Raw genomic sequence first — 25,742 nt, forward strand, 5'->3', positions numbered from 1 at the left:
AAAATCTAAACGACATAATAAAAAGTCAACCGCACCACGGATTCCCAGACAGTCTCCCACACTGGTACTAGCGAGGCCTTAAGCTGTGTAACTTTTGCGATCTGACGAGAGCTGGCACATTCAGCTTAGAATGGCCATTGACGTTAAATGCTTTAATCCATAGTCCTATTTAATCTATTGTGAAACAAAATCTAAACGACATAATAAAAAGTCAACCGCACCACGGATTCCCAGACAGTCTCCCACACTGGTACCAGCGAGGCCTTAAGCTGTGTAACTTCTGCGATTTGACGAGAGCAGGGACATTCAGCTTAGAATGGCCATTGACATTAAATGCTTTAATCCATAGTCCTTTTTAATCGATTGTGAAACAAAATCTAAACGACATAATAAAAATTCAACCGCACCACGGATTCCCAGACAGTCTCCCACACTAGTACTAGCGAGGCCTTAAACTGTGTAACCTCTGCGATCTGACAAGAAAGGCACATTCAGCTTAGAATGGCCATTGACATTAAATGCTTTAATCCATAGTCCTTTTTAATCGATTGTGAAACAAAATCTAAACGACATAATAAAAAGTCAACCGCACCACGGATTCCCAGACAGTCTCCCACACTGGTACTAGCGAGGCCTTAAGCTGTGTAACTTCTGCAATCTGACGAGAGCAGGCACATTCAGCTTAGAATGGCCATTGACATTAAATGCTTTAATCCATAGTCCTTTTTAATCGATTGTGAAACAAAATCTAAACGACATAATAAAAATTCAACCACACCACGGATTCCCAGACAGTCTCCCACACTGGTACTAGCGAGGCCTTAAGCTGTGTAACTTCTGCGATCTGACGAGAGCAGGCACATTCAGCTTAGAATGGCCATTGTCATTAAATGCTTTAATCCATAGTCCTTTTTAATCGATTGTGAAACAAAATCTAAACGACATAATAAAAAGTCAACCGCACCACGGATTCCCTGACAGTCTCCCACACTGGTACTAGCGAGGCCTTAAGCTGTGTAACTTTTGCGATCTGACGAGAGCTGGCACATTCAGCTTAGAATGGCCATTGACGTTAAATGCTTTAATCCATAGTCCTATTTAATCTATTGTGAAACAAAATCTAAACGACATAATAAAAAGTCAACCGCACCACGGATTCCCAGACAGTCTCCCACACTGGTACCAGCGAGGCGTTAAGCTGTGTAACTTCTGCGATCTAACGAGAGCAGGCACATTCAGCTTAGAATGGCCATTGACATTAAATGCTTTAATCCATAGTCCTTTTTAATCGATTGTGAAACAAAATCTAAACGACATAATAAAAAGTCAACCGCACCACGGATTCCCAGACAGTCTCACACACTGGTACTAGCGAGGCCTTAAGCTGTGTAACTTCTGCGTTCTGACGAGAGCAGCCACATTCAGCTTGGAATGGCCATTGACGTTAAATGCTTTAATCCATAGTCCTATTTAATCTATTGTGAAACAAAATCTAAACGACATAATAAAAATTCAACCGCACCACGGATTCCCAGACAGTCTCCCTCACTGGTACTAGCGAGGCCTTAAGCTGTGTAACTTCTGCGATCCGACGAGAAAGGCACATTCAGCTTAGATTGGCCATTGACATTAAATGCTTTAATCCATAGTCCTTTTTAATCGATTGTGAAACAAAATCTAAACGACATAATAAAAAGACAACCGCACCACGGATTCCCAGACAGTCTCCCACACCGGTACTAGCGAGGCCTTAAACTGTGTAACTTCTGCAATCTGACGAGAGCAGGCACATTCAGCTTAGCATGGCCATTGACATTAAATGCTTTAATCCATAGTCCTTTTTAATCGATTGTGAAACAAAATCTAAACGACATAATAAAAATTCAACCGCACCACAGATTCCCAGACAGTCTCCCACACTGGTACTAGCGAGGCCTTAAGCTGTGTAACTTCTGCGATCTGACGAGAGCAGGCACATTCAGCTTAGAATGGCCATTGACGTTAAATGCTTTAATCCATAGTCCTATTTAATCTATTGTGAAACAAAATCTAAACGACATAATAAAAAGTCAACCACACCACGGATTCCCAGACAGTCTCCCACACTGGTACTAGCGAGGCCTTAAGCTGTGTAACTTCTGAGATCTGACGAGAGCAGGCACATTCAGCTTAGAATGGCCATTGACATTAAATGCTTTAATCCATAGTCCTTTTTAATCGATTGTGAAACAAAATCTAAACGACATAATAAAAAGTCAACCTCACCACGGATTCCCAGACAGTCTCCCACACTGGTACTAGCGAGGCCTTAAGCTGTGTAACTTCTGCGATCTGACGAGAGCAGGCACATTCAGCTTAGAATGGCCATTGACATTAAATGCTTTAATCCATAGTCCTTTTTAATCGATTGTGAAAGAAAATCTAAACGACATAATAAAAAGGTAACCACACCACGGATTCCCAGACAGTCTCCCACACTGGTACTAGCGAGGCCTTAATCTGTGTAACTTCTGCGATTTAACGAGAGCAGGCACATTCAGCTTAGAATGGCCATTGACATTAAACGCTTTAATCCATAGTCCTTTTTAATCGATTGTGAAACAAAATCTAAACGACATAATAAATAGTCAACCGCACCAAGGATTCCCAGACAGTCTCCCACACTGGTACTAGCAAGGCCTTAAGCTTTGCAAGTTCTGCGATCTGACGAGAGCAGGCACATTCAGCTTAGAATGGCCATTGACATTAAAAGCCTTAAGCCTTAATCCATAGTCCTATTTAATCTATTGTGAAACAAAATCTAAACGACATAATAAAAAGTCAACCGCACCACGGATTCACAGACAGTCTCCCACACTGGTACTAGCGAGGCGTTAAGCTGTGTAACTTCTGCGATCTAACAAGAGCAGGCAAATTCAGCTTAGAATGGCCATTGACATTAAATGCTTTAATCCATAGTCCTTTTTAATCGATTGTGAAACAAAATCTAAACGACATAATAAAAAGTCAACCGCACCACGGATTCACAGACAGTCTCCCACACTGGTACTAGCGAGGCCTTAAGCTGTGTAACTTCTGCGATCTGACAAGAGCAGGCACGTTCAGCTTAGAATGGCCATTGACGTTAAATGCTTTAATCCATAGTCCTATTTAATCTATTGTGAAACAAAATCTAAACGACATAATAAAAAGTCAACCGCACCACGGATTCCCAGACAGTCTCACACACTGGTACTAGCGAGGCCTTAAGCTGTGTAACTTCTGAGATCTGACGAGAGCAGGCACATTCAGCTTAGAATGGCCATTGACATTAAATGCTTTAATCCATAGTCCTTTTTAATCGATTGTGAAACAAAATCTAAACGACATAATAAAAAGTCAACCGCACCACGGATTCCCAGACAGTCTCCCACACTGGTACTAGCGAGGCCTTAAGCTGTGTAATTTCTGCGATCTGACGAGAGCAGGCACATTCAGCTTAGAATGGCCATTGACATTAAATGCTTTAATCCATAGTCCTTTTTAATCGATTGTGAAAGAAAATCTAAACGACATAATAAAAAGTCAACCGCACCACGGATTCCCAGACAGTCTCCCACACTGGTACTAGCGAGGCCTTAAGCTGTGTAACTTCTGCGATTTGACGAGAGCAGGGACATTCAGCTTAGAATGGCCATTGACATTAAATGCTTTAACCCCTTGCGTACCTTTGACGTAATAGTACGTCGCTGGCCACTTATGCCAGCGTACCTTCGACGTACTATTACGGCGCAGGAATAAACTGTCACTATGTGAAATCACATAGTGACAGAACAGCGGCGGCAGCTGTCATTGACAGCTAACCGTCTCTGCTACCGGCCTGGGGACCAATTAGCAGTCCCCAATGCCGGCGATTGCTGTGATTGGTCAGTCTCTGAAGACTGACCAATCACAGCCGTCTGTGACGTCGTCTGCAGGAGAAAGCTCCTGTCACTTTCTCTGATCTCCTCATTTCTGTGAGATCCGTGAGGAGATCAGAGAAAGCAGTGTAAAAAAAAAAAAAACACTTTTTATTAACCCCTTCCCGAAAATGGGCGTATAGTAACGCCCTGAGAATGAAGCGGGCACAGGAGCTGTGCTCGCTCCATCTTCATCGGATGTCGGCTGTAATATACAGCCGACATCCCACTGCAACTACAGCGATCACTGTCCTCTCCGATCGCTGTAGTTTAACCCCTTAAATGCCGCTGTCAATAGCGACAGCGGCATTTAAGTGATTGATACAGAGGGAGGGGGCTCCCTCTGCACCCCATTGCCCCCCCCGCGAAAAATCGCGGGGTTCTGATGGTTGCAATGGCAACCAGGAAGCCTAGCAACGGCTTCCTGGTTGCCAGGTACGGGACCCTATTAGGTCCTGCCCAAGGCAGGACGTAATAGGCTCAACTGTCAGTTGTAAAGTGACAGTTACAATACACTGCACTACATCAGTACATACAGAAGTAGTGCAGTGTATTGTGCAGGGGATCAGAAGATCAGATCTTCCAGTCCCCTAGTATGTGTAAAATAAAAAGTGAAAAAAAAGTAAAAAAAAAGTTTTCGATAAATAAATAAATACAAGTTTTACGTAATAAAAACAATAATCGCCTTGTTTCCCTGATCAAGCCCTTTATAATTAGAAAAAAAATGAAAAAAAAAGACAAAAACTAGACATAATAGGTATCGCCGCGTTCGTATCGGCCTGACCTAAAAAAATATCATATTATTTATCCCGCACGGTGAACACCGTAAAAAAAATACCATAAAAAACAATGGCAGAATTTCCTTTTTTGGTCACGTTGTTTCCAAAAAAATGGAATAAAAAGTGATCAAAAAGTCGCGCGTAGCCAAACATGGTACCAATAAAAACGACAGTGTGTCACGCAAAAAATGTATGTACTCCGCACAGATTACATATGCCCCCACATTATAAACTGAAACACCAGTAAAACACTAAACAAAACTACTACCAAGCAAAATCTGCGCTCCAAAAGCCAAATGGCGCTCCTTCTGGGCCTGGCAGTGTGCCCAAACAGCGGTTTATGACCACATATGGGGTATTACCGTACTCTGGAGAAACGCTTAACAATTTATGGGGCGTATGTCTCCAGTGGTACAAGCTGGGCCCAACGCATTGGGCACTGAAATAGCATATATGTGGAAAATGTCAATTTTCAATCTGCAACATCCACTGTGCACTAATTTCTGCAAAACCTTTGGGGGTCAAAATGCTCACTACACTTCTAGATGAATTCCTTGAGGGGTGTAGTTTCCTAAATGGGGTCACTTCTCGGGAGTTTTCACTGTACTGGTACCTCAGCGCAATGCAACATGGCGTCAAAAACAAATTTTGTAAAATCTCCACTCCAAAAACGAAATTTCACTTTTTCCGTTTAGACTCTTGCCGTATGTCCAAATAGCCGTTTACAACCACATATGGGGTATTTCCGTAATCAGGAGAAATTGTGTAACAAATTTTGGGGTGTCTTTTCTCCTGTATTCCTTGTGGAAATGAAAAATTCTGAGCTAAAGCTACAGGTTATATTTCACGGACCAATTCTAATAAAATCTATAAAACACCTGAGGGCTCAAAATGCTCACTACACCTCTAATTTAATTCTTTCAGGGGTATAGTCTCCAAATTGGGATCACATCTGGGGAATTTCTACTGTACTGGTACTTCAGGGACTCGCGACATGGCCCCCAGAAACCAATTCAGCAAAATCTGAGCTGCAAAATCCAAATGGTGCTCCGTCCCTTCTGAGCCCTGCCATGGGTCCAAACAGCAGTTTATTACCACATATGGGGTATTTCCGTAATCAGGAGAAATTGCTTTACAAATGTTGAGGTGCTTTTTCTCCTTTATTCCTTATAAAAATTAGAAAATTCTGTGTTTTTTCCAAAAAAAAGTCTCTTTTCATCTTCACAGACTAATTCCAATAAATTCAGCAAAAAACCTGTGGGGTCAAAATGATAACTATACCACTAGAAAAATTCCTTGAGGGGTATAGTTTCCAAAATGGGGTCACTTTTGGGGGGATTCCACTGTTTAGGTCCCTCCAGGGCGTTGCAAACGTGACACGGCACTGAAAACCATTCCAGTAAAATCAGAGCTCCAAAATCCAAATGGCGCTCCCTCCCTTCTGAGCCCTGCTGTGGGTCCAAACAGCAGTTTATTACCACATATGGGGTATTTCCGTAATCGCGAGAAATTGCTTTACAAATGTTGGGGTGCTTTCTCTCCTTTATTTCTTGCAAAAATTAGAAATTTTTACGTTTTTCCAGAAAAAAAGTAGATTTTCATTTTCACAGACTAACTCCAGAAAATATAGCAAAATACCTGTGGGGTCAAAATGCTAACTATACCCCTAGATAAATTCCCTGAGGTGTGTAGTTTAAAAAATGGGGGTCACTTTCGGGGGTTTCCACTGTTTTGGCACCACAAGACCTCTTCAAACCTGACATGGTGCCTAAAATATATTCTGAAAAAAGGAGGCCCCAAAATCCAAGAGGTGCTCCTTTGCTTCTGAGGCCTGTGTTTCAGTCCATTAGCGCACTAGGGCCACATGTGGGATATTTCTAAAAACTGCAGAATCTGGGCAATAAATATTGAGTTGCGTTTCTCAGGTAAAACCTTCTGTGGTACAGAAGAAAATGTATTACATATGAATTTTGTAAAAAAAAATGAAATTTGAAAATTTCAGCTCTACTTTCCTTCAATTCCTGTAAAACGCCTAAAGAGTTGAAACACTTTCTGAATGCTGTTTTAGATACTTTGAGGGGTGCAGTTTTCAAAATGGGGTGTTTTATGGGGGTTTCTAATATATAGGGCACTCAAAACCACTTCAGAACTGAACTCGTCCCTGAAAAAATCGCTTTTTGAAATTTTCTTAAAAATATGAGAAATTGCTGCTAAAGTTCTAAGCCTTGTGAGGTCATAGAAAAATAAAAGAATGTTCAAAAAACGATGCAAACATAAAGTAGACATATGGGATATGTTAATTGGTAACTATTTTGTGTGGTATTACCATCTGTTTTACAAGCAGATACATTTAAAATGGGAAAAATCATAATTTCTTCATATTTTCGCTAAATGTTGGTGTTTTTCACAAATAAGGAATGAATTTATCGACCAAATTTTTGCACTAAACTAAAGTCCAATGTGTCACGAGAAAACAATCTCAGAATCAATTGGATAGGTAAAAGCATTCCGGAGTTATTACCACATAAAGTGATACATGTCAGATTTGAAAAAATGGGTCTGGTCCTCAAGGCCAAAATGAGCTGGGTACTCAAGGGGTTAATCCATAGTCCTTTTTAATCGATTGTGAAACAAAATCTAAACGACATAATAAAAATTCAACCGCACCACGGATTCCAAGACAGTCTCCCAAACTGGTACTAGTGAGGCGTTAAGCTGTGTAACTTCTGCGATCTAACGAGGGCAGGCACATTCAGCTTAGAATGGCCATTGACATTAAATGCTTTAATCCATAGTCCTTTTTAATCGATTGTGAAACAAAATCTAAACGACATAATAAATAGTCAACCGCACCAAGGATTCCCAGACAGTCTCCCACACTAGTACTAGCAAGGCCTTAAGCTTTGTAAGTTCTGCGATCTGACGAGAGCAGGCACATTCAGCTTAGAATGGCCATTGACATTAAAAGCCTTAATCCATAGTCCTATTTAATCTATTGTGAAACAAAATCTAAACGACATAATAAAAAGTCAACCGCACCACGGATTCACAGACAGTCTCCCACACTGGTACTAGCGAGGCGTTAAGCTGTGTAACTTCTGCGATCTAACGAGAGCAGGCAAATTCAGCTTAGAATGGCCATTGACATTAGATGCTTTAATCCATAGTCCTTTTTAATCGATTGTGAAACAAAATCTAAACGACATAATAAAAAGTCAACCGCACCACGGATTCACAGACAGTCTCCCACACTGGTACTAGCGAGGCCTTAAGCTGTGTAACTTCTGCGATCTGACGAGAGCAGGCACATTCAGCTTAGAATGGCCATTGACGTTAAATGCTTTAATCCATAGTCCTATTTAATCTATTGTGAAACAAAATCTAAACGACATAATAAAAAGTCAACCGCACCACGGATTCTCAGACAGTCTCCCACACTGGTACTAGCGAGGCGTTAAGCTGTGTAACGTCTGCGATCTAACGAGAGCAGGCACATTCAGCTTAGAATGGCCATTGACATTAAATGCTTTAATCCATAGTCCTTTTTAATCGATTGTGAAACAAAATCTAAACGACATAATAAAAAGTCAACCGCACCACGGATTCCCAGACAGTCTCCCACACTGGTACTAGCGAGGCCTTAAGCTGTGTAACTTCTGCGATCTGACGAGAGCAGGCACATTCAGCTTAGAATGGCCATTGACATTAAAAGCCTTAATCCATAGTCCTATTTAATCTATTGTGAAACAAAATCTAAACAACATAATAAAAAGGCAACCGCACCATGGATTCCCAGACAGTCTCCCACACTGGTACTAGCGAGGCCTTAAGCTGTGTAACTTCTGCGATCTGACGAGAGCAGGGACATTCAGCTTAGAATGACCATTGACATTAAATGCTTTAATCCATAGTCCTTTTTAATCGATTGTGAAACAAAATCTAAACGACATAATAAAAATTCAACCGCACCACGGATTCCCAGACAGTCTCCCACACTGGTACTAGCGAGGCCTTAAGCTGTGTAACTTCTGCGTTCTGACGAGAGCAGGCACATTCAGCTTAGAATGGCCATTGACGTTAAATGCTTTAATCCATAGTCCTATTTAATCTATTGTGAAACAAAATCTAAACGACATAATAAAAAGTCAACTGCACCACGGATTCCCAGACAGTCTCCTACACTGGTACCAGCGAGGCGTTAAGCTGTGTAACTTCTGCGATCTAACAAGAGCAGGCACATTCAGCTTAGAATGGCCATTGACATTAAATGCTTTAATCCATAGTCCTTTTTAATCGATTGTGAAACAAAATCTAAACGACATAATAAAAAGTCAACCGCACCACTGATTCCCAGACAGTCTCACACACTGGTACTAGCGAGGCCTTAAGCTGTGTAACTTCTGCGTTCTGACGAGAGCAGGCACATTCAGCTTGGAATGGCCATTGACGTTAAATGCTTTAATCCATAGTCCTATTTAATCTATTGTGAAACAAAATCTAAACGACATAATAAAAATTCAACCGCACCACGGATTCCCAGACAGTCTCCCACACTGGTACTAGCGAGGCCTTAAGCTGTGTAACTTCTGCGATCTGACGAGAAAGGCACATTCAGCTTAGAATGGCCATTGACATTAAATGCTTTAATCCATAGTCCTTTTTAATCGATTGTGAAACAAAATCTAAACGACATAATAAAAAGTCAACCGCACCACGGATTCCCAGAAAGTCTCCCACACTGGAACTAGCGAGGCCTTAAGCTGTGTAACTTCTGCAATCTGACGAGAGCAGGCACATTCAGCTTAGAATGGCCATTAACATTAAATGCTTTAATCCATAGTCCTTTTTAATCGATTGTGAAACAAAATCTAAACGACATAATAAAAAGTCAACCGCACCACGGATTCCCAGACAGTCTCCCACACTGGTACTAGCGAGGCCTTAAGCTGTGTAACTTCTGCGATCTGACGAGAGCAGGCACATTCAGCTTAGAATGGCCATTGACGTTAAATGCTTTAATCCATAGTCCTATTTAATCTATTGTGAAACAAAATCTAAACGATATAGTAAAAAGTCAACCGCACCACGGATTCCCAGACAGTCTGCCACACTGGTACTAGCGAGGCCTTAAGCTGTGTAACTTCTGAGATCTGACGAGAGCAGGAACATTCAGCTTAGAATGGCCATTGACATTAAATGCTTTAATCCATAGTCCTTTTTAATCGATTGTGAAACAAAATCTAAACGACATAATAAAAAGTCAACCGCACCACGGATTCCCAGACAGTTTCCCACACTAGTACTAGCGAGGCCTTAAGCTGTGTAACTTCTGCGATCTGACGTTAGCAGGTACATTCAGCTTAGAATGGCCATTGACATTAAATGCTTTAATCCATAGTCCTTTTTAATCGATTGTGAAAGAAAATCTAAACGACATAATAAAAAGTCAACCGCACCACGGACTCCCAGACAGTCTCCCACACTGGTACTAGCGAGGCCTTAAGCTGTGTAACTTCTACGATCTGACGAGAGCAGACACATTCAGCTTAGAATGGCCATTGACATTAAATGCTTTAATCCATAGTCCTTTTTAATCGATTGTGAAACAAAATCTAAACGACATAATAAAAAGTCAAACGCACCACGGATTCCCAGACAGTCTCCCACACCGGTACAAGCGAGGCCTTAAGCTGTGTAACTTCTGCGATCTGACGAGAGCAGGGACATTCAGCTTAGAATGGCCATCGACATTTAATGTTTTAATCCATAGTCCTTTTTAATCGATTGTGAAACAAAATCTAAACGACATAATAAAAATTCAACCGCACCACGGATTCCCAGACAGTCTCCCACACTGGTACTAGCGAGGCCTTAAGCTGTGTAACTTCTGCGATCTGACGAGAGCAGGCACATTCAGCTTAGAATGGCCATTGACGTTAAATGCTTTAATCCATAGTCCTATTTAATCTATTGTGAAACAAAATCTAAACGACATAATAAAAAGTCAACCGCACTACGGATTCCCAGACAGTCTCCCACACTGGTACTAGCGAGGCCTTAAGCTGTGTAACTTCTGCGATCTGACGAGAGCAGGCACATTCAGCTTAGAATGGCCATTGACATTAAAAGCCTTAATCCATAGTCCTATTTAATCTATTGTGAAACAAAATCTAAACAACATAATAAAAAGTCAACCGCACCACGGATTCCCAGACAGTCTCCCACAATGGTACTAGCGAGGCCTTAAGCTGTGTAACTTCTGCGATCTGACGAGAGCAGGGACATTCAGCTTAGAATGGCCATTGACATTAAATGCTTTAATCCATAGTCCTTTTTAATCGATTGTGAAACAAAATCTAAACGACATAATAAAAAGTCAACCGCACCACGGATTCCCAGACAGTCTCCCACACTGGTACCAGTGAGGCGTTAAGCTGTGTAACTTCTGCGATCTAACGAGAGCAGGAACATTCAGCTTAGAATGGCCATTGACATTAAATGCTTTAATCCATAGTCCTTTTTAATCGATTGTGAAACAAAATCTAAACGACATAATAAAAAGTCAACCGCACCACGGATTCCCAGACAGTCTCACACACTGGTACTAGCGAGGCCTTAAGCTGTGTAACTTCTGCGTTCTGACGAGAGCAAGCACATTCAGCTTGGAATGGCCATTGACGTTAAATGCTTTAATCCATAGTCCTATTTAATCTATTGTGAAACAAAATCTAAACGACATAATAAAAATTCAACCGCACCACGGATTCCCAGACAGTCTCCCACACTGGTACTAGCGAGGCCTTAAGCTGTGTAACTTCTGCGATCTGACGAGAAAGGCACATTCAGCTTAGAATGGCCATTGACATTAAATGCTTTAATCCATAGTCCTTTTTAATCGATTGTGAAACAAAATCTAAACGACATAATAAAAAGTCAACCGCACCACGGATTCCCAGACAGTCTCCCACACTGGTACAAGCGAGGCCTTAAGCTGTGTAACTTTTGCGATCTGACGAGAGCAGGGACATTCAGCTTAGAATGGCCATTGACATTAAATGCTTTAATCCATAGTCCTTTTTAATCGATTGTGAAACAAAATCTAAACGACATAATAAAAGTTCAACCGCACCACGGATTCCCAGACAGTCTCCCACACTGGTACTAGCGAGGCCTTAAGCTGTGTAACTTCTGCGTTCTGACGAGAGCAGGCACATTCAGCTTAGAATGGCCAATGACGTTAAATGCTTTAATCCATAGTCCTATTTAATCTATTGTGAAACAAAATCTAAACGACATAATAAAAAGTCAACCGCACCACGGATTCCCAAACAGTCTCCCACACTGGTACCAGCGAGGCGTTAAGCTGTGTAACTTCTGCGATCTAACGAGAGCAGGCACATTCAGCTTAGAATAGCCATTGACATTAAATGCTTTAATCCATAGTCCTTTTTAATCGATTGTGAAACAAAATCTAAACGACATAATAAAAAGTCAACCGCACCACGGATTCCCAGACAGTCTCACACACTGGTACTAGCGAGGCCTTAAGCTGTGTAACTTCTGCGTTCTGACGAGAGCAGGCACATTCAGCTTGGAATGGCCATTGACGTTAAATGCTTTAATCCATAGTCCTATTTAATCTATTGTGAAACAAAATCTAAACGACATAATAAAAATTCAACCGCACCACGGATTCCCAGACAGTCTCCCACACTGGTACTAGCGAGGCCTTAAGCTGTGTAACTTCTGCGATCTGACAAGAAAGGCACATTCAGCTTAGAATGGCCATTGACATTAAATGCTTTAATCCATAGTCCTTTTTAATCGATTGTGAAACAAAATCTAAACGACATAATAAAAAGTCAACCGCACCACGGATTCACAGACAGTCTCCCACACTGGTACTAGCGAGGCCTTAAGCTGTGTAACTTCTGCAATCTGACGAGAGCAGGCACATTCAGCTTAGAATGGCCATTGACATTAAATGCTTTAATCCATAGTCCTTTTTAATCGATTGTGAAACAAAATCTAAACGACATAATAAAAAGTCAAGCGCACCACGGATTCCCAGACAGTCTCCCACACTGGTACTAGCGAGGCCTTAAGCTGTGTAACTTCTGCGATCTGACGAGAGCAGGGACATTCAGCTTAGAATGGCCATTGACTTTAAATGCTTTAATCCATAGTCCTTTTTAATCGATTGTGAAACAAAATCTAAACGACATAATAAAAATTCAACCGCACCACGGATTCCCAGACAGTCTCCCACACTGGTACTAGCGAGGCCTTAAGCTGTGTAACTTCTGAGATCTGACGAGAGCAGGCACATTCAGCTTAGAATGGCCATTGACATTAAATGCTTTAATCCATAGTCCTTTTTAATCGATTGTGAAAGAAAATCTAAACGACATAATAAAAAGTCAACCGCACCACGGATTCCCAGACAGTCTCCCACACTGGTACTAGCGAGGCCATAAGCTGTGTAACTTCTGCGATCTGCCGAGAGCAGGGACATTCAGCTTAGAATGGCCATTGACATTAAATGCTTTAATCCATAGTCCTTTTTAATCGATTGTAAAACAAAATCTAAACGACATAATAAAAATTCAACCGCACCACGGATTCCCAGACAGTCTCCCAAACTGGTACTAGCGAGGCATTAAGCTGTGTAACTTCTGCGATCTAACGAGAGCAGGCACATTCAGCTTAGAATGGCCATTGACATTAAAAGCCTTAATCCATAGTCCTATTTAATCTATTGTGAAACAAAATCTAAACAACATAATAAAAAGTCAACCGCACCACGGATTCCCAGACAGTCTCCCACACTGGTACTAGCGAGGCCTTAAGCTGTGTAACTTCTGCGATCTGACGAGAGCAGGGACATTCAGCTTAGAATGGCCATTGACATTAAATGCTTTAATCCATAGTCCTTTTTTATCGATTGTGAAACAAAATCGAAACGGCATAATAAAAATTCAACCGCACCACGGATTCCCAGACAGTCTCCCACACTGGTACTAGCGAGGCCTTAAGCTGCGTAACTTCTGCGATCTGACGAGAGCAGGCACATTCAGCTTAGAATGGCCATTGACATTAAATGCTTTAATCCATAGTCCTTTTTAATCGATTGTGAAACAAAATCTAAACGACATAATAAAAATCCAACCGCACCACGGATTCCCAGACAGTCTCCCACACTGGTACTAGCGAGGCCTTAAGCTGTGTAACTTCTGCGATCTGACGAGAGCAGGCACATTCAGCTTAGAATGGCCATTGACGTTAAATGCTTTAATCCATAGTCCTATTTAATCTAATGTGAAACAAAATCTAAACGACATAATAAAAAGTCAACCGCACCACGGATTCCCAGACAGTCTCCCACACTGGTACTAGCGAGGCGTTAAGCTGTGTAACTTCTGCGATCTAACGAGAGCAGGCACATTCAGCTTAGAATGGCCATTGACATTAAATGCTTTAATCCATAGTCCTTTTTAATCGATTGTGAAACAAAATCTAAACGACATAATAAAAAGTCAACCGCACCACGGATTCCCAGACAGTCTCCCACACTGGTACTAGCGAGGCCTTAAGCTGTGTAACTTCTGCGATCTGACGAGAGCAGGCACATTCAGCTTAGAATGGCCATTGACATTAAAAGCCTTAATCCATAGTCCTATTTAATCTATTGTGAAACAAAATCTAAACAACATAATAAAAAGTCAACCGCACCACGGATTCCCAGACAGTCTCCCACACTGGTACTAGCGAGGCCTTAAGCTGTGTAACTTCTGAGATCTGACGAGAGCAGGGACATTCAGCTTAGAATGGCCATTGACATTAAATGCTTTAATCCATAGTCCTTTTTAATCGATTGTGAAACAAAATCTAAACGACATAATAAAAATTCAACCGCACCACGGATTCCCAGACAGTCTCCCACACTGGTACTAGCGAGGCCTTAAGCTGTGTAACTTCTGCGATCTGACGAGAGCAGGCACATTCAGCTTAGAATGGCCATTGACGTTAAATGCTTTAATCCATAGTCCTATTTAATCTATTGTGAAACAAAATCTAAACGACATAATAAAAAGTCAACCGCACCACGGATTCCCAGACAGTCTCCCACACTGGTACTAGCGAGGAGTTAAGCTGTGTAACTTCTGCGATCTAACGAGAGAAGGCACATTCAGCTTAGAATGGCCATTGACATTAAATGCTTTAATCCATAGTCCTTTTTAATCGATTGTGAAACAAAATCTAAACGACATAATAACAAGTCAACCGCACCACGAATTCCCAGACAGTCTCCCACACTGGTACTAGCGAGGCCTTAAGCTGTGTAACTTCTGCGATATGACGAGAGCAGGCACATTCAGCTTAGAATGGCCATTGACATTAAATGCTTTAATCCATAGTCCTTTTTAATCGATTGTGAAACAAAATCTAAACGACATAATAAAAATTCAACCGCACCACGGATTCCCAGACAGTCTCCCAAACTGGTACTAGCGAGGCGATAAGCTGTGTAACTTCTGCGATCTAACGAGAGCAGGCACATTCAGCTTAGAATGGCCATTGACATTAAACGCTTTAATCCATAGTCCTTTTTAATCGATTGTGAAACAAAATCTAAACGACATAATAAATAGTCAACCGCACCAAGGATTCCCAGACAGTCTCCCACACCGGTACTAGCCAGGCCTTAAGCTTTGTAAGTTCTGCGATCGGACGAGAGCAGGCACATTCAGCTTAGAATGGCCATTGACATTAAAAGCCTTAATCCATAGTCCTATTTAATCTATTGTGAAACAAAATCTAAACAACATAATAAAAAGTCAACCGCCCCACGGATTCCCAGACAGTCTCCCACACTGGTACTAGCGAGGCTTCAAGCTGCGTAACTTCTGCGATCTGACGAGAGCAGGCACATTCAGCTTAGAATGGCCATTGACATTAAATGCTTTAATCCATAGTCCTTTTTAATCGATTGTGAAACAAAATCTAAACGACATAATAAAAATCCAACCGCACCACGGATTCCCAGACAGTCTCCCACACTGGTACTAGCGAGGCCTTAAGGTGTGTAACTTCTGCGATCTGACGAGAGCAGGCACATTCAGCTTAGAATGGCCATTGACGTTAAATGCTTTAATCCATAGTCCTATTTAATCTATTGTGAAACAAAATCTAAACGACATAATAAAAAGTCAACCGCACCACGGATTCCCAGACAGTCTCCCACACTGGTACTAGCGAGGCGTTAAGCTGTGTAACTTCTGCGATCTAACGAGAGTAGGCACATTCAGCTTAGAATGGCCATTGACATTAAATGCTTTAATCCATAGTCCTTTTTAATCGATTGTGAAACAAAATCTAAACGACATAATAAAAAGTCAACCGCACCACGGATTCCCAGACAGTCTCCCACACTGGTACTAGCGAGGCCTTAAGCTGTGTAACTTCTGCGATCTGACGAGAGCAGGCACATTCAGCTTAGAATGGCCATTGACATTAAAAGCCTTAATCCATAGTCCTATTTAATCTATTGTGAAACAAAATCTAAACAACATAATAAAAATTCAACCGCACCACGGATTCCCAGACAGTCTCCCACACTGGTACTAGCGATGCCTTAAGCTGTGTAACTTCTGCGTTCTGACGAGAGCAGGAACATTCAGCTTAGAATGGCCATTGACGTTAAATGCTTTAATCCATAGTCCTATTTAATCTATTGTGAAACAAAATCTAAACGACATAATAAAAAGTCAACCGCACCACGGATTCCCAGACAGTCTCCCACACTGGTACTAGCGAGGCCTTAAGCTGTGTAACTTCTGCGATCTGACGAGAGCAGGCACATTCAGCTTAGAATGGCCATTGACATTAAATGCTTTAATCCATAGTCCTTTTTAATCGATTGTGAAACAAAATCTAAACGACATAATAAAAAGTCAACCGCAACACGGATTCCCAGACAGTCTCCCACACTGGTACTAGCGAGGCCTTAAGCTGTGTAACTTCTGCGATATGACGAGAGCAGGCACATTCAGCTTAGAATGGCTATTGACATTAAATGCTTTAATCCATAGTCCTTTTTAATCGATTGTGAAACAAAATCTAAACGACATAATAAAAATTCAACCGCACCACGGATTCCCAGACAGTCTCCCACACTGGTACTAGCGAGGCCTTAAGCTGTGTAACTTCTGCGTTCTGACGAGAGCAGGAACATTCAGCTTAGAATGGCCATTGACGTTAAATGCTTTAATCCATAGTCCTATTTAATCTATTGTGAAACAAAATCTAAATGACATAATAAAAAGTCAACCGCACCACGGATTCCCAGACAGTCTCCCACACTGGTACTAGCGAGGCCTTAAGCTGTGTAACTTCTGCGATCTGACGAGAGCAGGCACATTCAGCTTAGAATGGCCATTGACATTAAATGCTTTAATCCATAGTCCTTTTTAATCGATTGTGAAACAAAATCTAAACGACATAATAAAAAGTCAACCGCACCACGGATTCCCAGACAGTCTCCCACACTGGTACTAGCGAGGCCTTAAGCTGTGTAACTTCTGCGATATGACGAGAGCAGGCACATTCAGCTTAGAATGGCCATTGACATTAAATGCTTTAATCCATAGTCCTTTTTAATCGATTGTGAAACAAAATCTAAACGACATAATAAAAAGTCAACCGCACCACGGATTCCCAGACAGTCTCCCACACTGGTACTAGCGAGGCCTTAAGCTGTGTAACTTCTGCGATATGACGAGAGCAGGCACATTCAGCTTAGAATGGCCATTGACATTAAATGCTTTAATCCATAGTCCTTTTTAATCGATTGTGAAACAAAATCTAAACGACATAATAAAAATTCAACCGCACCACGGATTCCCAGACAGTCTCCCACACTGGTACTAGCGAGGCCTTAAGCTGTGTAACTTCTGCGTTCTGACGAGAGCAGGAACATTCAGCTTAGAATGGCCATTGACGTTAAATGCTTTAATCCATAGTCCTATTTAATCTATTGTGAAACAAAATCTAAACGACATAATAAAAAGTCAACCGCACCACGGATGCCCAGACAGTCTCCCACACTGGTACTAGCGAGGCATTAAGCTGTGTAACTTCTGCGATCTGACGAGAGCAGGCACATACAGCTTAGAATGGCCATTGACATTAAATGCTTTAATCCATAGTTCTTTTTAATCGATTGTGAAACAAAATCTAAACGACATAATAAAAATTCAACCGCACCACGGATTCCCAGAAAGTCTCCCACACTGGTACTAGCGAGGCCTTAAGCTGTGTAACTTCTGCGATCTGACGAGAGCAGGCACATTCAGCTTAGAATGGCCATTGACGTTAAATGCTTTAATCCATAGTCCTATTTAATCTATTGTGAAACAAAATCTAAACGACATAATAAAAAGTCAACCGCACCACGGATTCCCAGACAGTCTCCCACACTGGTACTAGCGAGGCCTTAAGCTGTGTAACTTCTGAGATCTGACGAGAGCAGGCACATTCAGCTTAGAATGGCCATTGACATTAAATGCTTTAATCCATAGTCCTTTTTAATCGATTGTGAAAGAAAATCTAAACGACATAATAAAAAGGCAACCGCACCACGGATTCCCAGACAGTCTCCCACACTGGTACTAGCGAGGCCATAAGCTGTGTAACTTCTGCGATCTGCCGAGAGCAGGGACATTCAGCTTAGAATGGCCATTGACATTAAATGCTTTAATCCATAGTCCTTTTTAATCGATTGTAAAACAAAATCTAAACGACATAATAAAAATTCAACCGCACCACGGATTCCCAGACAGTCTCCCAAACTGGTACTAGCGAGGCATTAAGCTGTGTAACTTCTGCGATCTAACGAGAGCAGGCACATTCAGCTTAGAATGGCCATTGACATTAAATGCTTTAATCCATAGTCCTTTTTTATCGATTGTGAAACAAAATCGAAACGGCATAATAAAAATTCAACCGCACCACGGATTCCCAGACAGTCTCCCACACTGGTACTAGCGAGGCCTTAAGCTGCGTAACTTCTGCGATCTGACGAGAGCAGGCACATTCAGCTTAGAATGGCCATTGACATTAAATGCTTTAATCCATAGTCCTTTTTAATCGATTGTGAAACAAAATCTAAACGACATAATAAAAATCCAACCGCACCACGGATTCCCAGACAGTCTCCCACACTGGTACTAGCGAGGCCTTAAGCTGTGTAACTTCTGCGATCTGACGAGAGCAGGCACATTCAGCTTAGAATGGCCATTGACGTTAAATGCTTTAATCCATAGTCCTATTTAATCTATTGTGAAACAAAATCTAAACGACATAATAAAAAGTCAACCGCACCACGGATTCCCAGACAGTCTCCCACACTGGTACTAGCGAGGCGTTAAGCTGTGTAACTTCTGCGATCTAACGAGAGCAGGCACATTCAGCTTAGAATGGCCATTGACATTAAATGCTTTAATCCATAGTCCTTTTTAATCGATTGTGAAACAAAATCTAAACGACATAATAAAAAGTCAACCGCACCACGGATTCCCAGACAGTCTCCCACACTGGTACTAGCGAGGCCTTAAGCTGTGTAACTTCTGCGATCTGACGAGAGCAGGCACATTCAGCTTAGAATGGCCATTGACATTAAAAGCCTTAATCCATAGTCCTATTTTATCTATTGTGAAACAAAATCTAAACAACATAATAAAAAGTCAACCGCACCACGGATTCCCAGACAGTCTCCCACACTGGTACTAGCGAGGCCTTAAGCTGTGTAACTTCTGAGATCTGACGAGAGCAGGGACATTCAGCTTAGAATGGCCATTGACATTAAATGCTTTAATCCATAGTCCTTTTTAATCGATTGTGAAACAAAATCTAAACGACATAATAAAAATTCAACCGCACCACGGATTCCCAGACAGTCTCCCACACTGGTACTAGCGAGGCCTTAAGCTGTGTAACTTCTGCGATCTGACGAGAGCAGGCACATTCAGCTTAGAATGGCCATTGACGTTAAATGCTTTAATCCATAGTCCTATTTAATCTATTGTGAAACAAAATCTAAACGACATAATAAAAAGTCAACCGCACCACGGATTCCCAGACAGTCTCCCACACTGGTACTAGCGAGGAGTTAAGCTGTGTAACTTCTGCGATCTAACGAGAGAAGGCACATTCAGCTTAGAATGGCCATTGACATTAAATGCTTTAATCCATAGTCCTTTTTAATCGATTGTGAAACAAAATCTAAACGACATAATAACAAGTCAACCGCACCACGAATTCCCAGACAGTCTCCCACACTGGTACTAGCGAGGCCTTAAGCTGTGTAACTTCTGCGATCTGACGAGAGCAGGCACATTCAGCTTAGAATGGCCATTGACATTAAATGCTTTAATCCATAGTCCTTTTTAATCGATTGTGAAACAAAATCTAAACGACATAATAAAAATTCAACCGCACCACGGATTCCCAGACAGTCTCCCAAACTGGTACTAGCGAGGCGATAAGCTGTGTAACTTCTGCGATCTAACGAGAGCAGGCACATTCAGCTTAGAATGGCCATTGACATTAAACGCTTTAATCCATAGTCCTTTTTAATCGATTGTGAAACAAAATCTAAACGACATAATAAATAGTCAACCGCACCAAGGATTCCCAGACAGTCTCCCACACCGGTACTAGCCAGGCCTTAAGCTTTGTAAGTTCTGCGATCGGACGAGAGCAGGCACATTCAGCTTAGAATGGCCATTGACATTAAAAGCCTTAATCCATAGTCCTATTTAATCTATTGTGAAACAAAATCTAAACAACATAATAAAAAGTCAACCGCCCCACGGATTCCCAGACAGTCTCCCACACTGGTACTAGCGAGGCTTCAAGCTGCGTAACTTCTGCGATCTGACGAGAGCAGGCACATTCAGCTTAGAATGGCCATTGACATTAAATGCTTTAATCCATAGTCCTTTTTAATCGATTGTGAAACAAAATCTAAACGACATAATAAAAATCCAACCGCACCACGGATTCCCAGACAGTCTCCCACACTGGTACTAGCGAGGCCTTAAGGTGTGTAACTTCTGCGATCTGACGAGAGCAGGCACATTCAGCTTAGAATGGCCATTGACGTTAAATGCTTTAATCCATAGTCCTATTTAATCTATTGTGAAACAAAATCTAAACGACATAATAAAAAGTCAACCGCACCACGGATTCCCAGACAGTCTCCCACACTGGTACTAGCGAGGCGTTAAGCTGTGTAACTTCTGCGATCTAACGAGAGTAGGCACATTCAGCTTAGAATGGCCATTGACATTAAATGCTTTAATCCATAGTCCTTTTTAATCGATTGTGAAACAAAATCTAAACGACATAATAAAAAGTCAACCGCACCACGGATTCCCAGACAGTCTCCCACACTGGTACTAGCGAGGCCTTAAGCTGTGTAACTTCTGCGATCTGACGAGAGCAGGCACATTCAGCTTAGAATGGCCATTGACATTAAAAGCCTTAATCCATAGTCCTATTTAATCTATTGTGAAACAAAATCTAAACAACATAATAAAAATTCAACCGCACCACGGATTCCCAGACAGTCTCCCACACTGGTACTAGCGAGGCCTTAAGCTGTGTAACTTCTGCGTTCTGATGAGAGCAGGAACATTCAGCTTAGAATGGCCATTGACGTTAAATGCTTTAATCCATAGTCCTATTTAATCTATTGTGAAACAAAATCTAAACGACATAATAAAAAGTCAACCGCACCACGGATTCCCAGACAGTCTCCCACACTGGTACTAGCGAGGCCTTAAGCTGTGTAACTTCTGCGATCTGACGAGAGCAGGCACATTCAGCTTAGAATGGCCATTGACATTAAATGCTTTAATCCATAGTCCTTTTTAATCGATTGTGAAACAAAATCTAAACGACATAATAAAAAGTCAACCGCAACACGGATTCCCAGACAGTCTCCCACACTGGTACTAGCGAGGCCTTAAGCTGTGTAACTTCTGCGATATGACGAGAGCAGGCACATTCAGCTTAGAATGGCCATTGACATTAAATGCTTTAATCCATAGTCCTTTTTAATCGATTGTGAAACAAAATCTAAACGACATAATAAAAATTCAACCGCACCACGGATTCCCAGACAGTCTCCCACACTGGTACTAGCGAGGCCTTAAGCTGTGTAACTTCTGCGTTCTGACGAGAGCAGGAACATTCAGCTTAGAATGGCCATTGACGTTAAATGCTTTAATCCATAGTCCTATTTAATCTATTGTGAAACAAAATCTAAATGACATAATAAAAAGTCAACCGCACCACGGATTCCCAGACAGTCTCCCACACTGGTACTAGCGAGGCCTTAAGCTGTGTAACTTCTGCGATCTGACGAGAGCAGGCACATTCAGCTTAGAATGGCCATTGACATTAAATGCTTTAATCCATAGTCCTTTTTAATCGATTGTGAAACAAAATCTAAACGACATAATAAAAAGTCAACCGCACCACGGATTCCCAGACAGTCTCCCACACTGGTACTAGCGAGGCCTTAAGCTGTGTAACTTCTGCGATATGACGAGAGCAGGCACATTCAGCTTAGAATGGCCATTGACATTAAATGCTTTAATCCATAGTCCTTTTTAATCGATTGTGAAACAAAATCTAAACGACATAATAAAAAGTCAACCGCACCACGGATTCCCAGACAGTCTCCCACACTGGTACTAGCGAGGCCTTAAGCTGTGTAACTTCTGCGATATGACGAGAGCAGGCACATTCAGCTTAGAATGGCCATTGACATTAAATGCTTTAATCCATAGTCCTTTTTAATCAATTGTGAAACAAAATCTAAACGACATAATAAAAATTCAACCGCACCACGGATTCCCAGACAGTCTCCCACACTGGTACTAGCGAGGCCTTAAGCTGTGTAACTTCTGCGTTCTGACGAGAGCAGGAACATTCAGCTTAGAATGGCCATTGACGTTAAATGCTTTAATCCATAGTCCTATTTAATCTATTGTGAAACAAAATCTAAACGACATAATAAAAAGTCAACCGCACCACGGATGCCCAGCCAGTCTCCCACACTGGTACTAGCGAGGCATTAAGCTGTGTAACTTCTGCGATCTGACGAGAGCAGGCACATACAGCTTAGAATGGCCATTGACATTAAATGCTTTAATCCATAGTTCTTTTTAATCGATTGTGAAACAAAATCTAAACGACATAATAAAAAGGCAACCGCACCACGGATTCCCAGACAGTCTCCCACACTGGTACTAGCGAGGCCTTAAGCTGTGTAACTTCTGCGATATGACGAGAGCAGGCACATTCAGCTTAGAATGGCCATTGACATTAAATGCTTTAATCCATAGTCCTTTTTAATCGATTGTGAAACAAAATCTAAACGACATAATAAAAAGTCAACCGCACCACGGATTCCCAGACAGTCTCCCACACTGGTACTAGCGAGGCCTTAAGCTGTGTAACTTCTGCGATCTGACGAGAGCAGGGACATTCAGCTTAGAATGGCCATTGACATTAAATGCTTTAATCCATAGTCCTTTTTAATCGATTGTGAAACAAAATCTAAACGACATAATAAAAATTCAACCGCACCACGGATTCCCAGACAGTCTCCCACACTGGTACTAGCGAGGCCTTAAGCTGTGTAACTTCTGCGATCTGACGAGAGCAGGCACATTCAGCTTAGAATGGCCATTGACGTTAAATGCTTTAATCCATAGTCCTATTTAATCTATTGTGAAACAAAATCTAAACGACATAATAAAAGTCAACCGCACCACGGATTCCCAGACAGTCTCCCACACTGGTACTAGCGAGGCGTTAAGCTGTGTAACTTCTGCGATCTAACGAGAGAAGGCACATTCAGCTTAGAATGGCCATTGACATTAAATGCTTTAATCCATAGTCCTTTTTAATCGATTGTGAAACAAAATCTAAACGACATAATAAAAAGTCAACCGCACCACGAATTCCCAGACAGTCTCCCACACTGGTACTAGCGAGGCCTTAAGCTGTGTAACTTCTGCGATCTAACGAGAGCAGGCACATTCAGCTTAGAATGGCCATTGACATTAAATGCTTTAATCCATAGTCCTTTTTAATCGATTGTGAAACAAAATCTAAACAACATAATAAAAAGTAAACCGCACCACGGATTCCAAGACAGTCTCCCACACTGGTACTAGCGAGGCCTTAAGCTGTGTAACTTCTGCGATCTGACGAGAGCAGGCACATTCAGCTTAGAATGGCCATTGACATTAAATGCTTTAATCCATAGTCCTTTTTAATCGATTGTGAAACAAAATCTAAACGACATAATAAAAAGTCAACCGCACCACGAATTCCCAGACAGTCTCCCACACTGGTACTAGCGAGGCCTTAAGCTGTGTAACTCCTGCGATCTGACGAGAGCAGGGACATTCAGCTTAGAATGGCCATTGACATTAAATGCTTTAATCCATAGTCCTTTTTAATCGATTGTGAAACAAAATCTAAACGACATAATAAAAAGTCAACCGCACCACGGATTCCCAGACAGTCTCCCACACTGGTACTAGCGAGGCGTTAAGCTGTGCAACTTCTGCGATCTAACGAGAGCAGGCACATCCAGCTTAGAATGGCCATTGACATTAAATGTTTCAATCCATAGTCCTTTTTAATTGATTGTGAAACAAAATCTAAACGACATAATAAAAAGTCAACCGCACCACGGATTCCCAGACAGTCTCCCACACTGGTACTAGCGAGGCCTTAAGCTGTGTAACTTCTGCGATCTGACGAGAGCAGGGACATTCAGCTTAGAATGGCCATTGACATTAAATGCTTTAATCCATAGTCCTTTTTAATCGATTGTGAAACAAAATCTAAACGACATAATAAAAATTCAACCGGACCACGGATTCCCAGACAGTCTCCCACACTAGTACTAGCGAGGCCTTAAGCTGTGTATCTTCTGCGTTCTGACGAGAGCAGGCACATTCAGCTTAGAATGGCCATTGACGTTAAATGCTTTAATCCATAGTCCTATTTAATCTATTGTGAAACAAAATCTAAACGACATAATAAAAAGTCAACCTCACCACGGATTCCCAGACAGTCTCCCACTCTGGTACTAGCGAGGGCTTAAGCTGTGTAACTTCTGCGATCTGACGAGAGCAGGCACATTCAGCTTAGAATGGCCATTGACATTAAATGCTTTAATCCATAGTCCTTTTTAATCGATTGTGAAACAAAATCTAAACGACATAATAAAAAGTCAACCGCACCACGGATTCCCAGACAGTCTCCCACACTGGTACTAGCGAGGCCTTAAGCTGTGTAACTTCTGCGATCTGACGAGAGCAGGGATATTCATCTTAGAATGGCCATTGACATTAAATGCTTTAATCCATAGTCCTTTTTAATCGATTGTGAAACAAAATCTAAACGACATAATAAAAATTCAACCGCACCACGGATTCCCAAACAGTCTCCCACACTGGTACTAGCGAGGCCTTAAGCTGTGTAACTTCTGCGATCTGACGAGAGCAGGCACATTCAGCTTAGAATGGCCATTGACGTTAAATGCTTTAATCCATAGTCCTATTTAATCTATTGTGAAACAAAATCTAAACGACATAATAAAAAGTCAACCGCACCACGGATTCCCAGACAGTCTCCCACACTGGTACTAGCGAGGCGTTAAGCTGCGTAACTTCTGCGATCTAACAAGAGCAGGCACATTCAGCTTAGAATGGCCATTGACATTAAATGCTTTAATCCATAGTCCTTTTTAATCGATTGTGAAACAAAATCTAAACGACATAATAAAAAGTCAACCGCACCACGGATTCCCAGACAGTCTCCCACACTGGTACTAGCGAGGCCTTAAGCTGTGTAACTTCTGCGATCTGACGAGAGCAGGCACATTCAGCTTAGAATGGCCATGGACATTAAAAGCTTTAATCCATAGTCCTAT

The 25,742-nt window shown here is 41.7% G+C and overlaps 93 pseudogenes; all 93 read right to left on the bottom strand.

Moving 5' to 3' along the window:
• Positions 1-23: 23 nt before the first annotated feature.
• On the bottom strand, positions 24-142 carry LOC142677094 (5S ribosomal RNA; annotated as a pseudogene).
• A 67-nt stretch (positions 143-209) lies between these two features.
• Positions 210-328, bottom strand: LOC142696842 (5S ribosomal RNA; annotated as a pseudogene).
• Positions 329-580: 252 nt separating this feature from the next.
• LOC142736465 (5S ribosomal RNA) lies at positions 581-699 on the bottom strand (annotated as a pseudogene).
• A 67-nt stretch (positions 700-766) lies between these two features.
• On the bottom strand, positions 767-885 carry LOC142690318 (5S ribosomal RNA; annotated as a pseudogene).
• Positions 886-952: 67 nt separating this feature from the next.
• LOC142696963 (5S ribosomal RNA) lies at positions 953-1,071 on the bottom strand (annotated as a pseudogene).
• Positions 1,072-1,138: 67 nt separating this feature from the next.
• LOC142703857 (5S ribosomal RNA) lies at positions 1,139-1,257 on the bottom strand (annotated as a pseudogene).
• A 438-nt stretch (positions 1,258-1,695) lies between these two features.
• Positions 1,696-1,814, bottom strand: LOC142685760 (5S ribosomal RNA; annotated as a pseudogene).
• Positions 1,815-1,881: 67 nt separating this feature from the next.
• Positions 1,882-2,000, bottom strand: LOC142738294 (5S ribosomal RNA; annotated as a pseudogene).
• A 67-nt stretch (positions 2,001-2,067) lies between these two features.
• On the bottom strand, positions 2,068-2,186 carry LOC142667197 (5S ribosomal RNA; annotated as a pseudogene).
• Positions 2,187-2,253: 67 nt separating this feature from the next.
• Positions 2,254-2,372, bottom strand: LOC142737559 (5S ribosomal RNA; annotated as a pseudogene).
• A 632-nt stretch (positions 2,373-3,004) lies between these two features.
• On the bottom strand, positions 3,005-3,123 carry LOC142685295 (5S ribosomal RNA; annotated as a pseudogene).
• A 67-nt stretch (positions 3,124-3,190) lies between these two features.
• LOC142699888 (5S ribosomal RNA) lies at positions 3,191-3,309 on the bottom strand (annotated as a pseudogene).
• A 67-nt stretch (positions 3,310-3,376) lies between these two features.
• On the bottom strand, positions 3,377-3,495 carry LOC142737009 (5S ribosomal RNA; annotated as a pseudogene).
• Positions 3,496-3,562: 67 nt separating this feature from the next.
• Positions 3,563-3,681, bottom strand: LOC142671561 (5S ribosomal RNA; annotated as a pseudogene).
• A 3,877-nt stretch (positions 3,682-7,558) lies between these two features.
• On the bottom strand, positions 7,559-7,677 carry LOC142700409 (5S ribosomal RNA; annotated as a pseudogene).
• A 253-nt stretch (positions 7,678-7,930) lies between these two features.
• On the bottom strand, positions 7,931-8,049 carry LOC142736341 (5S ribosomal RNA; annotated as a pseudogene).
• Positions 8,050-8,302: 253 nt separating this feature from the next.
• On the bottom strand, positions 8,303-8,421 carry LOC142674277 (5S ribosomal RNA; annotated as a pseudogene).
• Positions 8,422-8,488: 67 nt separating this feature from the next.
• LOC142695987 (5S ribosomal RNA) lies at positions 8,489-8,607 on the bottom strand (annotated as a pseudogene).
• A 67-nt stretch (positions 8,608-8,674) lies between these two features.
• On the bottom strand, positions 8,675-8,793 carry LOC142735068 (5S ribosomal RNA; annotated as a pseudogene).
• Positions 8,794-9,046: 253 nt separating this feature from the next.
• LOC142704990 (5S ribosomal RNA) lies at positions 9,047-9,165 on the bottom strand (annotated as a pseudogene).
• A 252-nt stretch (positions 9,166-9,417) lies between these two features.
• LOC142696164 (5S ribosomal RNA) lies at positions 9,418-9,536 on the bottom strand (annotated as a pseudogene).
• Positions 9,537-9,603: 67 nt separating this feature from the next.
• LOC142674399 (5S ribosomal RNA) lies at positions 9,604-9,722 on the bottom strand (annotated as a pseudogene).
• A 67-nt stretch (positions 9,723-9,789) lies between these two features.
• On the bottom strand, positions 9,790-9,908 carry LOC142685340 (5S ribosomal RNA; annotated as a pseudogene).
• A 67-nt stretch (positions 9,909-9,975) lies between these two features.
• LOC142678277 (5S ribosomal RNA) lies at positions 9,976-10,094 on the bottom strand (annotated as a pseudogene).
• Positions 10,095-10,161: 67 nt separating this feature from the next.
• On the bottom strand, positions 10,162-10,280 carry LOC142689975 (5S ribosomal RNA; annotated as a pseudogene).
• A 67-nt stretch (positions 10,281-10,347) lies between these two features.
• On the bottom strand, positions 10,348-10,466 carry LOC142691350 (5S ribosomal RNA; annotated as a pseudogene).
• Positions 10,467-10,533: 67 nt separating this feature from the next.
• On the bottom strand, positions 10,534-10,652 carry LOC142736530 (5S ribosomal RNA; annotated as a pseudogene).
• A 67-nt stretch (positions 10,653-10,719) lies between these two features.
• LOC142737596 (5S ribosomal RNA) lies at positions 10,720-10,838 on the bottom strand (annotated as a pseudogene).
• A 67-nt stretch (positions 10,839-10,905) lies between these two features.
• Positions 10,906-11,024, bottom strand: LOC142732023 (5S ribosomal RNA; annotated as a pseudogene).
• Positions 11,025-11,091: 67 nt separating this feature from the next.
• On the bottom strand, positions 11,092-11,210 carry LOC142710422 (5S ribosomal RNA; annotated as a pseudogene).
• A 67-nt stretch (positions 11,211-11,277) lies between these two features.
• LOC142700793 (5S ribosomal RNA) lies at positions 11,278-11,396 on the bottom strand (annotated as a pseudogene).
• A 252-nt stretch (positions 11,397-11,648) lies between these two features.
• On the bottom strand, positions 11,649-11,767 carry LOC142674498 (5S ribosomal RNA; annotated as a pseudogene).
• Positions 11,768-11,834: 67 nt separating this feature from the next.
• Positions 11,835-11,953, bottom strand: LOC142738019 (5S ribosomal RNA; annotated as a pseudogene).
• A 253-nt stretch (positions 11,954-12,206) lies between these two features.
• LOC142685041 (5S ribosomal RNA) lies at positions 12,207-12,325 on the bottom strand (annotated as a pseudogene).
• A 252-nt stretch (positions 12,326-12,577) lies between these two features.
• Positions 12,578-12,696, bottom strand: LOC142676839 (5S ribosomal RNA; annotated as a pseudogene).
• Positions 12,697-12,763: 67 nt separating this feature from the next.
• On the bottom strand, positions 12,764-12,882 carry LOC142738270 (5S ribosomal RNA; annotated as a pseudogene).
• Positions 12,883-12,949: 67 nt separating this feature from the next.
• On the bottom strand, positions 12,950-13,068 carry LOC142679993 (5S ribosomal RNA; annotated as a pseudogene).
• Positions 13,069-13,135: 67 nt separating this feature from the next.
• LOC142696997 (5S ribosomal RNA) lies at positions 13,136-13,254 on the bottom strand (annotated as a pseudogene).
• Positions 13,255-13,321: 67 nt separating this feature from the next.
• On the bottom strand, positions 13,322-13,440 carry LOC142710571 (5S ribosomal RNA; annotated as a pseudogene).
• A 67-nt stretch (positions 13,441-13,507) lies between these two features.
• Positions 13,508-13,626, bottom strand: LOC142726163 (5S ribosomal RNA; annotated as a pseudogene).
• A 67-nt stretch (positions 13,627-13,693) lies between these two features.
• On the bottom strand, positions 13,694-13,812 carry LOC142731537 (5S ribosomal RNA; annotated as a pseudogene).
• Positions 13,813-13,879: 67 nt separating this feature from the next.
• LOC142737871 (5S ribosomal RNA) lies at positions 13,880-13,998 on the bottom strand (annotated as a pseudogene).
• A 67-nt stretch (positions 13,999-14,065) lies between these two features.
• LOC142680507 (5S ribosomal RNA) lies at positions 14,066-14,184 on the bottom strand (annotated as a pseudogene).
• A 67-nt stretch (positions 14,185-14,251) lies between these two features.
• Positions 14,252-14,370, bottom strand: LOC142674520 (5S ribosomal RNA; annotated as a pseudogene).
• Positions 14,371-14,437: 67 nt separating this feature from the next.
• Positions 14,438-14,556, bottom strand: LOC142738079 (5S ribosomal RNA; annotated as a pseudogene).
• A 67-nt stretch (positions 14,557-14,623) lies between these two features.
• On the bottom strand, positions 14,624-14,742 carry LOC142736531 (5S ribosomal RNA; annotated as a pseudogene).
• Positions 14,743-14,995: 253 nt separating this feature from the next.
• Positions 14,996-15,114, bottom strand: LOC142675532 (5S ribosomal RNA; annotated as a pseudogene).
• A 253-nt stretch (positions 15,115-15,367) lies between these two features.
• On the bottom strand, positions 15,368-15,486 carry LOC142687886 (5S ribosomal RNA; annotated as a pseudogene).
• Positions 15,487-15,553: 67 nt separating this feature from the next.
• On the bottom strand, positions 15,554-15,672 carry LOC142685594 (5S ribosomal RNA; annotated as a pseudogene).
• Positions 15,673-15,739: 67 nt separating this feature from the next.
• LOC142691273 (5S ribosomal RNA) lies at positions 15,740-15,858 on the bottom strand (annotated as a pseudogene).
• Positions 15,859-16,111: 253 nt separating this feature from the next.
• On the bottom strand, positions 16,112-16,230 carry LOC142674642 (5S ribosomal RNA; annotated as a pseudogene).
• A 67-nt stretch (positions 16,231-16,297) lies between these two features.
• LOC142679508 (5S ribosomal RNA) lies at positions 16,298-16,416 on the bottom strand (annotated as a pseudogene).
• Positions 16,417-16,483: 67 nt separating this feature from the next.
• LOC142674739 (5S ribosomal RNA) lies at positions 16,484-16,602 on the bottom strand (annotated as a pseudogene).
• A 253-nt stretch (positions 16,603-16,855) lies between these two features.
• LOC142735583 (5S ribosomal RNA) lies at positions 16,856-16,974 on the bottom strand (annotated as a pseudogene).
• Positions 16,975-17,041: 67 nt separating this feature from the next.
• Positions 17,042-17,160, bottom strand: LOC142674860 (5S ribosomal RNA; annotated as a pseudogene).
• A 67-nt stretch (positions 17,161-17,227) lies between these two features.
• Positions 17,228-17,346, bottom strand: LOC142681650 (5S ribosomal RNA; annotated as a pseudogene).
• Positions 17,347-17,413: 67 nt separating this feature from the next.
• On the bottom strand, positions 17,414-17,532 carry LOC142681661 (5S ribosomal RNA; annotated as a pseudogene).
• A 67-nt stretch (positions 17,533-17,599) lies between these two features.
• On the bottom strand, positions 17,600-17,718 carry LOC142735585 (5S ribosomal RNA; annotated as a pseudogene).
• A 67-nt stretch (positions 17,719-17,785) lies between these two features.
• On the bottom strand, positions 17,786-17,904 carry LOC142710319 (5S ribosomal RNA; annotated as a pseudogene).
• A 67-nt stretch (positions 17,905-17,971) lies between these two features.
• LOC142735959 (5S ribosomal RNA) lies at positions 17,972-18,090 on the bottom strand (annotated as a pseudogene).
• A 67-nt stretch (positions 18,091-18,157) lies between these two features.
• On the bottom strand, positions 18,158-18,276 carry LOC142736807 (5S ribosomal RNA; annotated as a pseudogene).
• A 253-nt stretch (positions 18,277-18,529) lies between these two features.
• Positions 18,530-18,648, bottom strand: LOC142710593 (5S ribosomal RNA; annotated as a pseudogene).
• Positions 18,649-18,715: 67 nt separating this feature from the next.
• LOC142731548 (5S ribosomal RNA) lies at positions 18,716-18,834 on the bottom strand (annotated as a pseudogene).
• Positions 18,835-18,901: 67 nt separating this feature from the next.
• On the bottom strand, positions 18,902-19,020 carry LOC142737872 (5S ribosomal RNA; annotated as a pseudogene).
• Positions 19,021-19,087: 67 nt separating this feature from the next.
• Positions 19,088-19,206, bottom strand: LOC142680518 (5S ribosomal RNA; annotated as a pseudogene).
• Positions 19,207-19,273: 67 nt separating this feature from the next.
• On the bottom strand, positions 19,274-19,392 carry LOC142674980 (5S ribosomal RNA; annotated as a pseudogene).
• A 67-nt stretch (positions 19,393-19,459) lies between these two features.
• Positions 19,460-19,578, bottom strand: LOC142738080 (5S ribosomal RNA; annotated as a pseudogene).
• Positions 19,579-19,645: 67 nt separating this feature from the next.
• On the bottom strand, positions 19,646-19,764 carry LOC142736532 (5S ribosomal RNA; annotated as a pseudogene).
• Positions 19,765-20,017: 253 nt separating this feature from the next.
• On the bottom strand, positions 20,018-20,136 carry LOC142736451 (5S ribosomal RNA; annotated as a pseudogene).
• Positions 20,137-20,389: 253 nt separating this feature from the next.
• Positions 20,390-20,508, bottom strand: LOC142687898 (5S ribosomal RNA; annotated as a pseudogene).
• A 67-nt stretch (positions 20,509-20,575) lies between these two features.
• LOC142685605 (5S ribosomal RNA) lies at positions 20,576-20,694 on the bottom strand (annotated as a pseudogene).
• Positions 20,695-20,761: 67 nt separating this feature from the next.
• Positions 20,762-20,880, bottom strand: LOC142691251 (5S ribosomal RNA; annotated as a pseudogene).
• A 253-nt stretch (positions 20,881-21,133) lies between these two features.
• Positions 21,134-21,252, bottom strand: LOC142737789 (5S ribosomal RNA; annotated as a pseudogene).
• A 67-nt stretch (positions 21,253-21,319) lies between these two features.
• LOC142725478 (5S ribosomal RNA) lies at positions 21,320-21,438 on the bottom strand (annotated as a pseudogene).
• A 67-nt stretch (positions 21,439-21,505) lies between these two features.
• LOC142675102 (5S ribosomal RNA) lies at positions 21,506-21,624 on the bottom strand (annotated as a pseudogene).
• Positions 21,625-21,877: 253 nt separating this feature from the next.
• LOC142735586 (5S ribosomal RNA) lies at positions 21,878-21,996 on the bottom strand (annotated as a pseudogene).
• A 67-nt stretch (positions 21,997-22,063) lies between these two features.
• Positions 22,064-22,182, bottom strand: LOC142675234 (5S ribosomal RNA; annotated as a pseudogene).
• Positions 22,183-22,249: 67 nt separating this feature from the next.
• Positions 22,250-22,368, bottom strand: LOC142681628 (5S ribosomal RNA; annotated as a pseudogene).
• A 67-nt stretch (positions 22,369-22,435) lies between these two features.
• On the bottom strand, positions 22,436-22,554 carry LOC142681684 (5S ribosomal RNA; annotated as a pseudogene).
• Positions 22,555-22,621: 67 nt separating this feature from the next.
• LOC142735587 (5S ribosomal RNA) lies at positions 22,622-22,740 on the bottom strand (annotated as a pseudogene).
• A 253-nt stretch (positions 22,741-22,993) lies between these two features.
• Positions 22,994-23,112, bottom strand: LOC142700900 (5S ribosomal RNA; annotated as a pseudogene).
• A 67-nt stretch (positions 23,113-23,179) lies between these two features.
• Positions 23,180-23,298, bottom strand: LOC142726174 (5S ribosomal RNA; annotated as a pseudogene).
• Positions 23,299-23,365: 67 nt separating this feature from the next.
• Positions 23,366-23,484, bottom strand: LOC142736533 (5S ribosomal RNA; annotated as a pseudogene).
• Positions 23,485-23,736: 252 nt separating this feature from the next.
• LOC142716896 (5S ribosomal RNA) lies at positions 23,737-23,855 on the bottom strand (annotated as a pseudogene).
• A 67-nt stretch (positions 23,856-23,922) lies between these two features.
• On the bottom strand, positions 23,923-24,041 carry LOC142669239 (5S ribosomal RNA; annotated as a pseudogene).
• Positions 24,042-24,108: 67 nt separating this feature from the next.
• LOC142736717 (5S ribosomal RNA) lies at positions 24,109-24,227 on the bottom strand (annotated as a pseudogene).
• A 253-nt stretch (positions 24,228-24,480) lies between these two features.
• On the bottom strand, positions 24,481-24,599 carry LOC142726185 (5S ribosomal RNA; annotated as a pseudogene).
• A 67-nt stretch (positions 24,600-24,666) lies between these two features.
• LOC142702677 (5S ribosomal RNA) lies at positions 24,667-24,785 on the bottom strand (annotated as a pseudogene).
• Positions 24,786-24,852: 67 nt separating this feature from the next.
• LOC142688581 (5S ribosomal RNA) lies at positions 24,853-24,971 on the bottom strand (annotated as a pseudogene).
• A 67-nt stretch (positions 24,972-25,038) lies between these two features.
• LOC142738213 (5S ribosomal RNA) lies at positions 25,039-25,157 on the bottom strand (annotated as a pseudogene).
• A 67-nt stretch (positions 25,158-25,224) lies between these two features.
• On the bottom strand, positions 25,225-25,343 carry LOC142737482 (5S ribosomal RNA; annotated as a pseudogene).
• Positions 25,344-25,410: 67 nt separating this feature from the next.
• On the bottom strand, positions 25,411-25,529 carry LOC142700355 (5S ribosomal RNA; annotated as a pseudogene).
• A 67-nt stretch (positions 25,530-25,596) lies between these two features.
• LOC142736229 (5S ribosomal RNA) lies at positions 25,597-25,715 on the bottom strand (annotated as a pseudogene).
• Between the last annotated feature and the right edge of the window lie 27 nt (positions 25,716-25,742).

This window comes from Rhinoderma darwinii, chromosome 1, assembly GCF_050947455.1.
Source record: "Rhinoderma darwinii isolate aRhiDar2 chromosome 1, aRhiDar2.hap1, whole genome shotgun sequence".
In the NCBI taxonomy this organism is placed as follows: domain Eukaryota; kingdom Metazoa; phylum Chordata; class Amphibia; order Anura; family Rhinodermatidae; genus Rhinoderma; species Rhinoderma darwinii.